The following is a 17398-nucleotide window of genomic DNA, read 5'->3' as shown; positions in this document are numbered from 1 at the left end:
CACATGGTGACTCACAACCACCTGTAATGAGATCTGACACCCTCTTCTGCTGTGTCTGAAGACAGCTAAAGTGTACTTATTTATATTAATAAATAAATCTTTGGGCCTGAGTGAGCAGGGACTGAGGGAGCAGAGTTGACCAGAGCGAGCAGGCAGACCAGAATGAGCAGAGGTCCTAAAATCAATTCCCAACAACCACATGAAGGCTCACAACTACAGTGTACTCATATACATAAAATAAATAAATTTTTTAAAAAACAAAACAAAAGTCATTGTTTTAGAAATGCATATGTTTTGAGGTTTTTAGTCTCAAAATTTGTGGGAACGTATAAAGAAAAGAGGAAAAAGGAATCACTTTCATATCTTAAAAATTAATATATTTATTTGGTTTTTTGAGACAAAAGACTATTATTTCACTGTGTGAATTCCTAGGTGTCCTGGAATTCTCTCTTTTTGTAGACCAAGATGACTACAAACTCACAGAGATCCTTCTGCCTTTGCCTCCTGGGTGCTGGAATCAAAGGTGTGTGCCGTCACCACCACCTGACTTGATTTTTTTTTTCCTTAATTTAAAGACAATGTTTTATAGTGTAGCCCTGACTAGCCTGAGACTGTAAACCAGGGTAACCTAAAACCCACAGAGATCCTCCTGCCTCTGCCTCCTGAGTGCTGGTGTTAAAGTGCACCACTATGCCTGGCTAAGTAAAGAAAAATATATAAAAATATATATATATTTGGGCAATTTGATGAACCTTATACTAAAATAGCACACCATTTTTGCATTTTTCTGAAGTCTGAAATTCTTTTGAAACAAACAAAAATGAATGTTTGAGGCCTAAAAGAAAACAGTGAACATTGGAAATAGGAGATTGCTTGGTGTGATGGCTCACCATAAGTTGAGGCCAACCTAGACTGCATAGTGAATTCCAGGCTAGCCTAGGCTAAAAGGAAAACAGCAAGAGAGAGGAGAAGGTACAATCTATACAGTCTATGAGAGGTTCTCCCTCTATTGTTGACATTACACAAGGTTAATGTTACTCTTTAAATATACCAGATATTGGTAGTTATTTAAAGCTGCTCTCTCTTTGAAGTATTTGTACACTGGTTTTTCCAATACTTCCCCTCTCTTCTTTTTTCCTGGAAAACCATGGAATTAAAACAGTATTAAAATCATCTTTTGGCTTCTCAGGTTGGTCTTGGGCTAGGTTGGTTGCTCATTATGGCAGCCTTGGTGACCTTGGTAAAGGAAAGCTCTTTTCTTTCTTAACAGTTAGTGGAGGGTGAAAGATGCAGTCCTGGCCAAGGGCCAGTCTCTACATTCAGTTTTAGATTTCTCTGTGCTGGGTTGGAGGGTGCTGGGAGTGGACTTCCAGGATCTATATTGTTGTCATAGAAGATAAAAAGGATGAACACTGTGATGATTTGTATATGCTTGGCCCAGGGAGTGGCAATATTAGAAGGTGTGGCCACATTGGAGTAGGTGTGTCACTGTGGGCATAGGCTTTAAGATCCTCATCCTAGCTGCCTGGGAGCCAGTATTCTTTCTGCTAGCAGCCTTCAGATGAAGATGTAGAACTCTCAGCTCTGCCTGCACCATTTCTGCCTGGATGCTGCCATGTTCCTGCCTTGATGAAAATGTACTGAACCTCTGAACCTGTAAGCAAGCCCAAATTAAATGTTGCCCCTTATAAGAGTTGCCTTGGCCATGGGCCATGCTGTCTGTTCACAGCAGTAAAATACTAAGACAAACACTAAAGGGAACCATGGCTTAAACTCTGAGGGAGGAATAGAAACACAGCTTTTGATATCTTGGCCCAGCTATCCTGGGAATCGTGTTTTGAGACAGACCTTTTCTAATTCCTATAATTTCATCTTGAAAAATCAACCAGGGTTTGTATGTGTGTGGATGTGTCTCTAGAGACTCTGCTTCAGGTCTGTTTACTCACTGACCCAGGACTCACCCTCTCTGTCCTGCATCATTTTAGTGAGTCTTTGTTATCTGATGGCAAAGTCCATCTCATGTTTCTCTTTAAGCTGTTGGCCATTCTCAGTCCTTTAAACTCCCATACAATGTTTCAATCCACTGTCAATTTTCACTTAAAAAAAAAAACCCTGCATGGATTTTAACAGGAACAACATTATACCTATGTATCAATATAGGAGCAGCTGGTATCTTGACAATATGGGAAAGGCTTAGCTGTTTGACTGCAGATAATATTCTGAATATAATCTTATCTCAGATAGCACAACAATATACCAGGGAAAGAGGTCATGAGGGACAGTATTTCCCAGGAATTCTCTCAGAGAACTAAGGAGGAACAAACACAACTCTGGGGGCCAAGATTTATGAAAAAGCATGATTTTGCCCACAGCTTCTGAAATGACTAGCCTTGAAAATGAAATCAACAAAGGGAATTTGATACTGAAAATAATATACAGGGATTAGAAATGCAGAGAGAACAGGTAATGAAGTTGAGAAAACCCAGAGGTTGGCAAAGGCAGGTAGCTGCTACCTCCCTGGGGATGGAAGGGTATGTCCACCCTGCAGCCCAGAAACAGAGGCCACTTAAGAAGGCATGATCTGGGGCCCCAGGAAAGCCTTCTGGGCAGCAGCTAGCAACAAGAGAAGCTGTCACTGCCAGAGATGTCATGACTTCCTTTCAAGGAGGGGGAAGGGAAGAATTAGCTTTTTCTTCTTTTCAAGGCTAGTTAGTGCCTCTTAGCAACCGATGCTACCTGGAAACCAGGGGAAACCAGGAAAAGCATTTACAAGGGCCAGTCTCTCCAGCAAGACAGGTCAGATCAGAGAGAAAATTGGAAAGCAAACAGACAAACAAATAACAAATGCATCAAGCCACCTTGGAGCCTGGGCACTAACTTGGCATTGTTGTTTCTCGATTCATTAATCCAGTTCATTTGTTTATATGACTTGTGACTGCATGTCAAGCACTGTGGCTTTGGTAAGTCCTGTGCTCAATCCCAGTGTTAGTGGAACAAGGCTGGGGATTGAAAGTGAGAGTCTGGCCTGCTGGGGGTGGTGCATCCATGGAAACTGTTGCCTTGCTGGTGCAATTCCTTGTGTTGGTCGCCACCAGATGACCGCTGTTTATCACTTGTGACTTTGACTTCACCAACCCTTCCCACTCCATACCCCCACCCCCAACACACCCAGAACCCCAACCATGTCTACAAGTAACTTTCCTTGGCTAAGTTTGATTCTAGAATACTTACTGTATCCCGTTTTTCTGTCAGGTGAGATTCCTGATGCATTTCTCATATAATTAAGAAATAACGAGTCAATCCCAGTCTCAAGAAATAAGTGTTTTACTTTTTTTTAAAATCCACCAAACTACAGATAAGCCATAAAACTTTCATGTGGATATATATTGATAAAATGAACATTTCCCCAGAAATGTCAGGAGGTTAAAGCCATACATTATGCAGCACAGTGGGAAATGTTCCACGGTTGAGTTTACACGTGATGAGATATGTCAGACAATTCACTTACTCGTTAATGCAGTTGAGAGAAAACAAGATACCGACAGCAGGCATGGTGGCCTGGTGAGGTGGCACAGTGAGTAAAGCCCTTTGCCACCAACCTGACAGCCTTCATCTAATCTCCAAGACCCACTTGGTGGAAAGAGAGAACAGACTCCCATTATGTTGTCTGCTGGTGTGTATCATGACCTTACCCCAACTACCAGATAAATAAATGGACAGTGAAGAGGAAGAAGAAGAAGAAGAAGAAGAAGAAGAAGAAGAAGAAGAAGAAGAAGAAGAAGAAGAAGAAGAAGAGGAAGTGGAAGAGGAAGAGGAAGAGGAAGAGGAAGAAGAAGAAGAAGAAGAAGAAGAAGAAGAGGAAGAGGAAGAGGAAGAGGAAGAGGAAGAGGAAGAGGAAGAGGAAGTGGAAGAGGAAGAGGAAGAGGAAGAAGGAGAAGGAGAAGGAGAAGAAGAAGAAGAAGAAGAAGAAGAAGAAGAAGAAGAAGAAGAAGAAGAAGAAGAAGAAGAAGAAGAAGAAGAAGAAGGGCAGGAGGAGAAGACAGGAGTGGAGGGATAACTGTGCTTTGAGTTTGATAAGTTTGGTGAGATCTTCATGCTTTTGATAAATTACCACTTGATGTTACTAGCCATGCAGTTCATAACAGTAGTGAGTACGTAGAATGACGGACGCTTTTGCCCTTTGTGTATCCCTCCCATTAATACACACTCACTAGGTAGAGTGGCTTGGCCTACTTTTTTTTTAAAGATTTATTTTTATTATTTATTTTATGTGTATGAGTACACTGTAGGTGTACAGATGGCCGTGAGCCATCATGTGTGTGGCTGCTGGGAATTGAACTCAGGACCTCTGCCAGCCCCGCTCGCTCCAGCCCCGCTTTTATATATGCTACAATAAAGTTTTTAAATTAATATTATAGGACCAAATGCTTAGTTAACTCTCTAATACTCCTTTTACAGATGAGAGAAATGAGATTAAAATCAAAGACACAAAATATCCTATCCACAACTATACAGTGATAAGAGGCAGAATTAAGATTTCTTTCTTTTTGTAAAATTAATTTTAAGAATTTTCTTTCTAAAAATTTAGCATATTACCTGGGTTAACTGGTGTGGTCACAAACCTTACAGGTCTAAGTCATTAAAGATTAACACATGATAACACCCATGTAGTTATCATCTAGATCCAGAATATTCCCAGAACTCAGGAAGCTCCCGGATCCCTTTCAATCAACACTCCCAACAAGCAAAACCCCTCTTCCAATATCTAGCACAGTAGATTACTTTAGTCTATCTTAAAATTGTGTTCAAATGGCAATATACAGCCTGTGCTCTTTTGTGTCTGAACATGGACAATCAGTGTTGTATTGGTGTATCAGTTGTATCAGCCCATGTTTCTGTGTATAGCATTATTCATGATTTTTAATTTCTATGTAGTATTCCATAATATGGTATGTAACAATTTATACAGCCTGCTGTTTGTGGGTATCAGGGTTGCTCCCAGCTTAGATATACTACAAGTAAATGTTATGAACACTAAAGTATGAGTCACATCACTTAAGAATTGGTCACATCAGCTCCAGTAGACACTACTAGCTTTCTGAAATGAGTATACAAGGAATGGGTTTGTATGGGGTGGGGAGTAAATATCACATGATTTTTGAGATATTTATTAACTCTGCAGAGTTAGTTGATGGCCATCCTAGTTCCAGGACACATTCTGGCCAAAGCACAGAAGTCCCTTACTTCTTTTGTTTGTGTAAAACTAAGACAAAGGTTAGTCTTGCTTACTTGGTGGTAATGCCCTCTTGTCTCTACAAAACAGGAAGATAATAAATCTCACGGGAAGGACAGTTTTTCCATTCAAATCATACTGATTTTTCCTAACTTTGGTATTTTCTCCCTAGAAGTTCTAGCAGAAAGACCAAGTCAGTGTGGCCAAGTGAGAGAACAGTTCAGTTTTCTTAAACTTCAAGCTTCAAAGACTTCACACATCTGCACCTATGTGGAAATTTGGGTTGAAATAAGTCTGTTGAGGGGCTGGCAAGATGGCTCAGTGGGTAAGAGCACTGACTGCTCTTCCGAAGGACCTGAGTTTGGATCCCAGCAACCACATGGTGGCTCACAACCATCCGTGATGAGATCTGACGCCCTCTTCTGGTGCATCTGAAGACAGCTACAGTGTATTACACCAGAACGAGTGGTGCTGGGGGCCAGAATGAGCGCAGCCTGAGCGAGCAGAGGTCCTGAGTTCAATTCCCAGCAGCCCACATGAGGGCTTATGGCCATCTGTACAGCTACAGTGTACAAATGAGAGGCCTGGGACATTGCCCAATTGATGAAAAGGGGATAGTTGCCAGAACTTGAGATTAGAATGGGTACTGTTTCCTCAGTGTACCCTGAAAGTTCAGCAACATACTATGTGTGTTTCCTCAGTGTACCCCCAAGTTCATCAACATGCTGTGTGTGTAACACAGGGTTGAAAATGCTCACATGTTGTATAAAGCAGATACGTACATAGCAAAGCAGAAAACAGTCTCGAAGTTAGAATTAATGTAGACTGGGTGACCTTGGAGTTCTTCCTGGCCAGAAAGCAGAAAGGAGCTAGCTGCCAGTAACTGTAGTTCCATTTACTCTGCAGTAAAGGACAAGAGATGGCAAAATTAAAGGCTAGGCTACACAGTGAGTTCAAATGCAGCTTGGGCAATTCAATGAGACCTTGACTCAAACAAAAAATAAACAAAGATCTGGGGTATATTGCCTAGTATGTGTCAGGCCCTAAATTCAATCCCAAATCAGATTAAAGAGAAATCTGAATGGGTTTCTGATAGAAACACATGTTTGTGGCACATACCTCCTCTGACACTCTAATACTCTCTAATACTGCTCTACTGCTGAGCAGTGGCAGGCTGAGACTTTTGTCCTGTTCTCTTGGGGGAATCTGTCCACCTCTGAGTATCACCTTCTCTGTGTCCCTGGTGCCTGGGTACCCATAACCTCTTTACTCCGTTCCTATGAAGAAGCACTGGATATAGCCATCTTCCTAAGGAGTTTTGATATTCTGCATTCTAAACCACCACTTATTTATTTTTTTAAAGATTTATTTTATTTATTTTATGTGTATGAGTACACTGTAGCTGTACAGATGGCTGTGAGCCATGTGGCTGCTGGGAATTGAACTCAGGACCTCTGCTCGCTCTGGCCCCGCTTGCTCCGCCCCACTCGCTCCAGCATAGTACACCATTGCTGTCTTCATACACACCAGAAGAGGGCGTCAGATCTCATTACGGATGGGTGTGAGCCACCATATGGTTGCTGGGATCTGAACTCAAGACCTTTGGAAGAGCAGTCAGTGCTCTTACCTGCTGAGCCATCTTGCCAGCCCCTACACCACCATTTAAGTATGTGGCATTCCCAGCACCTAACACAGGGAATGGCCATAACACTAAGTCATGCCCCTGTAGGCTAATTAGGGGCCATTAGGGAGAATGCCCCAGCAGACCTGCCCTGATGGTTTTGGCGTCTTCTTTTTCCTCTGCCCGCTGAATTCTGTTGGCTAGTCTCTGTTCTCATCCCAAGGAGCCATGAAATAAGTTGGCTCTGCTCTGTGAATATGAAATTTGATGATTTTGCTCTGTGAGATGGCTCCCTCCTTCTGGTGCTGAAATTGAAATTATTTTTGGAGGCTGTAAAGCACAGCGAATCCAGGCAGCTCTCCCCTAACAAAACTGCATTCTGTAGCTTTAATGTCCAGGGAAAACTTCACATGGGAGAATTTCAGCTTTATACACCTATGAATATTTTATTTCCCAATAATTCATAATGGCCCTTAAGGAGCCATTATTGTTAAGTAAGTGTGCATGACCTAAGCTCTCTAATGATGTAATTGCCCCATGTTTTTGTTCTGGGTAATAAATATGCTAATGTAATTTTTACTAAAGGATCACCCCCCTCCCATCTGCCCCTACCTTCCTTTCCTTTCTTTTACCTTTCCTCATAAATCTAAATAAATAAATAGCAATTTTATATTGTGTTATAAATGTGATACCATCTAAAATGGCATATTACCAATCTACCCACTCACCTCAACACATTCTATTCAACCTTTAGAAGACATATTTATTAATGAAGCACAAAAAATATTAGACCATCTACTGAATTTGGCCTTTTCTGTTTCCACTCCATCCCATAAGCACAGTGGAAGCAAAATTCATAGAATCACAGGACAAAAAAAAAATCTTTGTGGGATAAGAAAGGTTGTGTGATGACCTAGCTCTAGATCTAAGTGGGAAAATCAAGGTTTATCAGACTCAAGTCTGTTCCAACATGTGCCAACTTCTAGCCCAGAGGCAGAAAAAAAAAAAAAAGTAAAGAATTTCAAAGCACCTGTTCTGGGTGGTTTTTATGTCAACCTGACACAAGCCAGAGTCATCTGAGAGGAGGGAACTTCAATTGAGAAAACTATCTCCACAAGATCGGGCTCCAAACAAGCCTGAGATCATTTTCTTAATTAGTGATTGATGGAGAGGGTTCCGCTCATTGTTGTAAAAGTATGTTTTATTCCTCTGATTTAATTGTCCTCTCAGTCTGCTAACCTAGGCCTAGTCCTGGAAGCTTTTAGCCTCTGCTCAATCTTATCTAGACCTAGAATGTTTTCAGCCTCTGAGATTTATTGTTGAATAAGCTCACCCTTTCTGACTCCTCCTGAACTCTGGCTGGCTGGTCAACTCAGCAGTTGTGGCTCAAAACTTCTCTCCATGCCGACTGATTCAAACTAGCTCCTTTCAGCTTCTGATTGAATTGCTCTGTTTGGCCTCATACTATGATAATATGTTCTAGTCTTCTGGCTCAATCTCATTTTCTGGCTCATTCTATCCTCACCTGTGTCTAGCCTGTTCTTTTTCTATATCTTGTCTCTGTACAACTGTCCCAGAAAAACTGCCCCCTCTTCTTTTTTTCTCTTTGATGTTCTCTCTTACCTAGCCTCCCTTTTCTCTCTGTTCTCAGTGAGAGTTGGGCATATCCTATTTTATTGAATTTTTCTCTGATTCATTACTTTGTCTGCCTCTCAATTAGATATCACTTCAAACATGGGTGCTTCCTTATACAAACTAACTTTACCTTCATTGTTTGGAATTAAAGGTGTGTACTAAGAGCTGGTCGGTATTCTAGCCAAAGGAATTAAAGGTATTTGATAAGGGTGTGTCTGTATTCCAGCCAGAGTAACCACATTGCTGGGTTAAAATTCCTCTACACATTGTTGGTAGTGCCACTTGGGCCTGGTGGTCCTGGGTTCTTAAGAAAGCAATCAGAGCAAGCCATGGGGAGCAAGCCAGTAAGCAGTCCCTCTTCATAGCCTTGGCATCAGCTCCTGCCGCCAGGTTCCTGTCCTGTTTGAGTTCCTGTCTGACTTCCTTTGATGATGAATAAAGATGTAGAAGCATAAGCCAAATAAATCCTTTCCTCCTCAAGTTGCTTTGGCCATGGTGTTTCATACTATAGCAATGGCAATTGTAGACTTTCAGTAAGTTCTTAGACTTCCTGAAACAGAGAGGCAATATTCCTCAAAAATTTGATTAAGGTTTTGCTTGAAATTGTTTGACCATAATACATTGCAAATGTTCTGCCTGTGAGAATAACTAAGAAGCAGGGATACACCTGAATGTATGCATTCTGCATGAGGTGAACCACACAGCACCATTTTAGAATTTTTCATCTTCTTGCCTTGAGGGGAAAAAAAGAATGTCATGCAAGGGTCAGAACAATTGCTGAAATACTGAGTCATTTGCTACCCAAATTCCTCATTTTCATACCCTTTCCGCAATTCTCTTGATTCTTTTCAGTTAAAGACACCAAGACAAGTTTGAGATAACTTGTTAAGAAGAAACTCAATTTGGGCCAGAGTGAGCGAGCAGAGGTCCTAAAAGTCAATTTCCAACAACCAGATGAAGGCTCACAACTATCTGTACAGCTACAGTGTGTAGCTGTATACATAAAATAAATAAATAAATCTTAAAAAAAGAAGTAACTCAAGAGACTGTCATGCTTCTTTATGATACTATTCTAATAGATACCTATAAATGATCCAACTTATATCATCTACCAGTCTTTAACACCACGCACATACCAAATACAAAACCGAAGAGGCACTTTAGCACTTTGTGCTATTACTGAGTATTGGTAAACACCAAAGTTAAAGTGTTATTCCCAGACCTTGGGGTCACCACAGGCTGCCAAAGACCACCAGAAGTCCAGCTCGGATCTAAAAGCAAGCAGTCTTTACTCAAGCTCTAGCTTGGACCTTTCCATTCTCTCCAATACAGTGGGTGGGTATGGAAGGTACTGAGCTGGTGTCAGCCTTGCTTTTTATACAGTTTAAGCTAGGTAAGAGGCTTTCTAACTTGGCAGTTACATGATTGGTTGGCTTTTTAGAAAGCATAGCTTGCATGTAATTTTAGCTAACATCATAAACTTTGCTATACCTTGAATCATTTGCTCTGGACATGACATTGGCCATTTCCTCTTATCAAGGGTGGTGTGGCTGTTACTTGGGGGTAGCTTGGTTCCTAGAACAAGCTCTGGTTTTTCCAGTTACTAAGTTCAAACTGAGGACAGACTGGACATAAGATGGAGTTTGAACACAAAGTTGAATTAGCTGGCCTGGTCCTTCAACAATCCTGGAGCCATTCAAAACAACCTACTTTCTAAGAAGTCCAAGACAGAAGATGTCCACGAGTATAACAGTGCAGGAGCCAATGAGGGGTATGTTGTAATGAGTCTTTATAATATCCCTTACTTATCACAATCAAGCTATGAAACACTCAGTGAGCTAACTTTTCTGTAGGTCCCCTAGAGACAATAACTTTCATGATTATACATTTAAGGTACAGGAAGCTGCTGAGAAGGACAACTCTATAAGTCCTTGGGCTGAAAAGCCTTTTAGAACTCCTGAGAGAATGATATTTTAATCTTTGTACTTTGACGCCTTCTGGTCCGATGTCAGGACAGTTAGTTTACATCTCATCAGGGCCAAGGAGATGTCATCTTGTGATATCACTTGGCTGCTTTTGCAGTCTTATCTATCCACAAGGCACTTAAAGGCTCAGCTATGCCTGAGTTTCAAGGCATAGCTCCTGCAGCCTCCATTAGAAGAGATGCAGAGAATTCAGCATCAGACCACATTTGCCTAGCCTGGAATCTGAATCCTGCTGACTCATCTCCTCAGTCACACCCACTGTCATCAAAGATTCCATAGTGTGTAATTAAGAGTTTGGGGAACCTCAGATCAAATCTCATTAAGGCCACTTCTCCGAGCTGTGTGATCTTAGACACATAGTTTCACTCTGTGAAGCTTTAACTTCCTTATCTCTAAGAAGAAGACAAAGAAGAGAGCCTCAGAAGCCTGAATGAGGGAGCAAACGAACTAGCTTTTATAAGCCCCTACTCTGTTGACATGTGGGAACACTCAAGATGTGGTGGTTTCATTGCTACTGAAATATATTTTGAGATATGGTTTCATATGATAAATCTCAGCCTTTTTAAGTCCAAAATTCAATGGGTTTTTTAACCCATTGTTTGTTTGTTTTTAAATCTTGCAGAGTTGTGACATACTGACACAAATCGCCAGCATCCTACATAATGAATGGCTTCTGCCAAGGTCCAGCTCAGCATCTAGGTAACCAAGGAAGGCAGTGAGGTGGCATCAGTGGGGGCCAAAATCTGATGACTTTTGGCAGTTTAACTCCTGTCGATAACATCAGGGGAATTAAGGAAAAAAAAATGTTACTTAGGCTCTTTTTGCTTTGACTCATGGGCCTCTTGCTGTCTAGGCGAGAGGATCAGAGTTCCTTAACTCTTTGTGAGCTAGAGAGAAAAGAGAAAATAGAAAGAAAGTTAGGCACACATACAGGCACACTCATACTGAATGAAGCAGAAAAGGGTTACAATGCCACTTTATTATTGTTGTTAGTTTTTACACCTTCTTGGAATAATTAATCACATGGTCAATAAGTCTTAAGAAGTTACAACAGAATTGTTTACAGTCTTTCCATTAAGACTAGTACCTGGGGGCTGGCGAGATGGCTCAGTGGGTAAGAGCACTGACTGCTCTTAAGGTCCTGAGTTCAGATCCTGGCAACCACATGGTGGCTCACAACCACCCGCAATGAGATCTGATGCCCTCTTCTGGTGCACCTGAAGACAACTACAGTGTATTACTCTGGAGCAAGCGGAACGGAGTGAGCGGGGCCGTTCTGAGTTCAATACCCTGTAACCACATGATGGTTCACGGCCATCTGTACAGCTACAGTGTACTCATACACATAAAATAAATAAATCTTTCTTTTTAAATACTAGTACCTGACTAAGCATTCATTATCTATTTTCTAGTTCCACAAGTTCATTATAAGTTTAAAGCAATGGTTTTTATGTCACAAGTTAGCACAGTTTTGTCAAGAGACAAATCATCAGCCTTGTGTCTTACTAGTTTGAAGTGTTCTATAAATAAACTAGTTCATCATTTATTTTCTGTCTTTGCACCTACAATAAATTGCCCATTTCCAGTTTATGACTTTTAGTTACTAGATAGTAGCCTCATTCCTAACCTAGATTGTAACTTTGTTCCAAGCCTGTTTTCTTTTCCTAGTGCAAATAGCCCATGACACACGGAGATTTACAGAGCTCTATTTGTAGCTTTTTTTTTTTCTATTTGGGGGCTTGAAATTATTTGTATCAACTTAGGAGTTCTATAAACTCATTATCAGGAATTATGAAATAATCAATCTGTCTCCATAGCATTACAATGTAAAAGTACATCTTCATAATGATTCTGGAGGAAGTCTGTCCAATAGGGTAGGTAAATACCCAGAAAATCATTAAGCTATGTAATAATGGCAGGAAAGGCACATCAGCATTGAGAAGCAATCCTGCGATGAAGTCTCTGGGGACTTTGCCTCCAGGGCACACCCATAGCAGCCATGAAAATAGTGGGCCATCTCCAGAACACTCACTTGCTTGCCATAGCCTTTCCTAAATGGCTTCTGATAGGCTTCCTCACTTGTCTCTCTGCTTCTGTCCTTGTCTCCTCACAGTCCATCCTCCACATAGCAGTCAGAGTGGACTAGAATAACTGATCAGTTTCCTCTAAGACAGGAAAACAATAACAACAGAAAAAATAACTCAAAATAGCCTTAGGAAGTTCCTAAAGCTGACAAGAGGCACTAGGTCCCTCCCCTCCCCCAAGTATATATAAGTCTCAAAGATTGCTGAGAGATGCTTTCAGACAAGCTGAGCAGAATAGAAGAGATTTATACCAACCAAGCTACACAGAAAGGATATTCCTCAACCTGTTTGGCTGCCTGAAGGTTGTAGAGTGTGTTCCAGGTTTCCAGCTTTTGTGAACTGTCACTCCTGCTGGGATGGATTTTGGTGACACATCTATCACCAAAACAGATAAGTCATTTCTATTCCTGTATGTAACACCAGTAAAACTCATTGGCTCACCAAATTTGGACTTTTGATATCCTTACCTTCTCTCTGTTGTTGGTTCCTTAACTGGGATGAGTATGAGTAAACTTTTATTTGCTTACGTCTCCCTAAGAAAAGTGTTACACAAGGTTCTGTCACTCATTCCTGTGCTCAAATTACCCCAAGCCAAAGGCTGACAGTAGTCACTAGTCCTTCAGGATTTGGTTTCTATCGCCATTCTCATTTCCCATCTCACTACCCTACTCTACACAGTCTTCTGCACTATTCCAGGTAGTCTTCTGCCACAGGTCTTTTGCACTTAGTTTATCATACAGGGCAAGAGGCACGTGGATAGTAGCAAGCAAAGTGAGAGGACCAATTAAGAGAGGATATACTTCCAAGGGAGGAAGTGGCCCTAAGAGATTTCAGCAGGGCAACTGGCCCTCTCTACAGAATTGAGGTCTTCATATTTCCTTAGTGCAGGCTTTGGGCTCATCTGTACAACATGGGTGCCTCTACACAGGCTTTGTCCCATGTTTGCTCACTTGGCAACTTAAACATCTACCCAGTGGTATGAGTTTTAATATTACCATGAACCAGATCACTTTCAGACTCTGGAGTGCTTCTGTGCCTGAACCAGTGGTGGGTCTCAGTGGGTCTTGGGAGGGGTCCAGTCTTCCTCTTTGACAACTTTAAAATTGATTAATTTAATTGATGATCGATGATGGTGGTGGAGAGTTTGTGTGCACATGTGTGTGTGCATGTGTGTGTATATGCATGTATGTGTATGTGTGTATGTGTATGGGTGTGTGTATGTAAATGTGTATGTGTATGTTTGTCTGTGTGTGGGGGGGGTGTGTGTGAGTGTGTGTGTGCGTCTATGTAGTGACCTGTGGGGGCACTTGTAGAGGTCAGAGGACAACTTTTAGGAGCTGATTTTCCTCTTTCACTGTGGGTTTCAGGGATCACACTCAGGTTCTCAGGCTGTATGGTGAGTGTCTTTCCCTACTGGGTTGCCTCACTACCCTGCCGATGTGTTTTTATTACATGTTAAGTTTATGAGGCTTTGCATAAAACCTTCCAAGCTTCACTTTTTGCTCTACTCTTCTGCCTCATCACCATATTATGATGAATTTTTCTTGGGCCTACTGCTAATTGGGAGTCATTCTTACAAATAAAGTAAATATTAATAACTTTATATTGTACACAGTGTAATATACTATACTCTAAGAGTTTTAGCAAAAAAGTCCATAAATTGATCATTTAAAAAAAGTGATTTTTATGTAATACTGTCAAATCCCTAGGTGTCTTAGTTAGGGTTTTACTGCTGTAAACAGACACCATCACCAAGGCAACTCTTATAAAGGACAACATTTAATTGGAGGTGGCTTAGAGGTTTAGAGGTTCAGTCCATTATCATCAAGGCAGGAGCATGGCAATGTCCAGGCAGACATGGGGCTGGAGGAGGTGAGAGTTCTACATCTTCATCCAAAGGCAGACAGGAGAAAACTGACTTTCAGGCAGCTTCCACAGTGACACACGTCCTCCAACAAGGCCACACCTCCTAATAGCACCACTCTCTGGGTCATGCATATTCAAACCACCACACTAGGTGAAAGTAAGTGTTGGATATTTAAAATTCTTCAGTAACTTTTGGTGGCATTTGCAGTGTTTGCTATAGGCTATAGTTCTTCACAAATACTATCAAACAGAATATTTCTTATTTAGAATTTTTTTTAAATTAAAAACCTATAACAATGAATAAAAGAATGTCTGAGCTGGGCATGGTGGTACACTCCTTTAATACTAGCACTTGAGAGGCAGAAGCAGTCAGATCTCTGAGTTTGAGACTAGTATGGTCTATGTAGTGAGTTTCAGGACCTCCAGGGCTATGTAGAAAGACCCTATCAAGGAAGAAAGGAAGAGGGCCGGGCGGTGGTGATGCAAGTCTTTAATCCCAGCACTTGGGAGGCAGAGGCAGGCAGATTTCTAAGTTCAAGGCCAGCCTGGTCTACAGAGTGAGTTCCAGGATAGCCAGGGCTACACAGAGAAACCCTGTCTCAAAAAGAAAAAAAAAAAAAAAAAAGATGCTGGCTTCTTCTATCCCTAAGGATGAATACAGACTGAAAAATTTGAAAAAAACCACAATGACATAAAAAGGTTAATCTACTTTGAAACTGTGCCTGGAGGCAGCCCTTGTTTTAGGAGAAAACATAATGGTCTCCAAGAAACCACAGGTTTTGAGGGAAGCAGAGTTATAACACACAGCAGATATCTCCACAGGCGCCCCTGGATTTGCTCCAGTTTCTCTTACTTCCCTTGTTCTCTGTTTCATTCACAGGCATCACTATACCTCTGTCTTGGCTAATAAATCAGCTCTCCCAAGGACAAATGCTTAGGGAAGGTAGCAAGCCTGGCTGCCACGCCACCCAGGGAATCCAGCTTTGTAAATTTGTCTGGTTTCGTTAATTTCTCTGAGGCCCAAGGAGCCTTGGTGAAGCAGTGGCTTCTGCAGCTGCCCATACAGCCACTGAATGTTCTCCAGTCAGACCACTTTGGATAGAACAAGGTGAGACAGTTGTGTCCTTGGTCCCGAGAGGCTGAAAAGCACAGAGAATATGTAAGATGAGTACCTGCAGGCTTATGTTTTTCCTTCAATCCTCAGATGTGTCCCTCTCCGTTGCCCTGAGATTACAGACTATGCTACCATACTTGGCTTCTATGTGGATGCTGGCAATCTGACTCCACTTCTACTTTTGCAGCAAATACTTTACCCACTGAGCTAACTCACCAGCTCTCTAATATGGTTTCTATTAAAAGTATAGATTATCTTCAGAAAAAGTGTGATGATTTAAAACTCTACAAATAGATGTATGTGGGTTGTCCTGGCCAGTTTTATGTCAACTTGACACAAGCTAGAGTCATCTGGAAAGAAGAAATCTCAATTGAGAAAATGACCCTATAAGATTCAGCTATAGGGCATTTCTTAGTTTGTGATTGATGGGTGAGGGTCTAGCCCATTGTGGGTGGGGCCATCCCTGGGCTGGTGGTCTTAGGTGTTATAAGAAAACAAAATGAAGCCAGGCAGTGGTGGCGCATGCCTTTAATCCCAGCACTTGGGAGGCAGAGGCAGGTGGATTTTTGAGTTTGAGGCCAGCCTGGTCCACAAAGTGAGTTCCAGGACAGAGAGGGCTATACAGAAAAACCCTGTCTTGAAAAAAAAACAAACAAAACAAAATAAAAAACCAGGATGAACAAGCCAGCAAGCAGGCCCGCTCCATAGCCTCTGCATCAGCTCCTGCCTCCTTGTTTCTGCCCTGCTTGAGGTAGTTCCTAACTTCCTTCAGTGATATAATGTGGTGATATAAGCTAAGTAAATCTTTTCTTCCCAACCTGCTTTTGGTCATGGTGTTTCATTGAAGCAATAGAAATCCTAATTAAGGGGCTGGAGAGATGGCTCAGTGGTTAAGAGCACTGATTGCTCTTCGAGATGGTCCTGAGTTCAATTCCCAGCAACCACATGGTGGCTCATAACCATCTGTTATGGGATCTGATACCCTCATCTGGTATGTCTGAAGACAGCTACAGTGTACTCATATATATAAAATAAATAAATAAATAATTTTCTTTTAAAAAAAAGAAATCCTAATTAAGACAAGGAGAGGCACTTGATATACCCTTAATAGATACTATCCATGTGGTCCCAAGTCTTATTATAAAAAATATTTGAAAAAAAAACAAATAATATCTGCATACACATATCTTAGATTTTACCATTAGTAGTTTACTCTGTTTGATTGTTTCATGTCTGTCCATCTGGGATGGTTAGTGTTGTCAACCTGACAGAATTCAGAAGCACCTGGGGAATTGGGACTCTAGACATACTTACATCTTGCTAAAGCCTGTCTTAAAAACAAAAACAAAACAAGAAAGCAAACAAAGCAGACTATCCATTAATATAAGATTACATGGAAGAGCTCAGGTGAGTCTTCAAAATCATTTAGGAAATGTCTGTAGGATGCCCATGTTCCAGACGAACTGAAGAAGTGTTTCCACACTAATCCACACCCCAGTCTCTCTTGGACATTGCCCAAGAGAGTTGCCCATTCACAGCCATAGCTCAGTTTAGGCAAATACTGCCTACATTCTTGAAGGAAGCCCATCTCTTTCCCCCAGAGAAGAAATTCCATTAAGATTATGGTTCTGGGGATGTAACTCAGTGGCAGAGTGACTGCTCAGGTGTTCAAGGCCCTGGGTTGGAGCCTAACACCACCACAAACAGTGCTCATGAGTTTCTTCCCATACCAGAGTCTTCACGTTCAACAAACCATTAATCTTACCCAAACCGTCAGCTCAGACAGGAACCAGCTGCAAGCACGCTGACTGCAGATTGCACTGTCTCCTGGTAGCCAGGCTTGCTGAATGGAAGGAATAA

This window comes from Mastomys coucha, unplaced genomic scaffold, assembly GCF_008632895.1.
Source record: "Mastomys coucha isolate ucsf_1 unplaced genomic scaffold, UCSF_Mcou_1 pScaffold15, whole genome shotgun sequence".
Taxonomy (NCBI): Eukaryota; Metazoa; Chordata; class Mammalia; order Rodentia; family Muridae; genus Mastomys; species Mastomys coucha.
The sequence above is the reverse complement of the archived record's forward strand: the minus strand, read 5'-3'. Positions refer to the sequence as shown.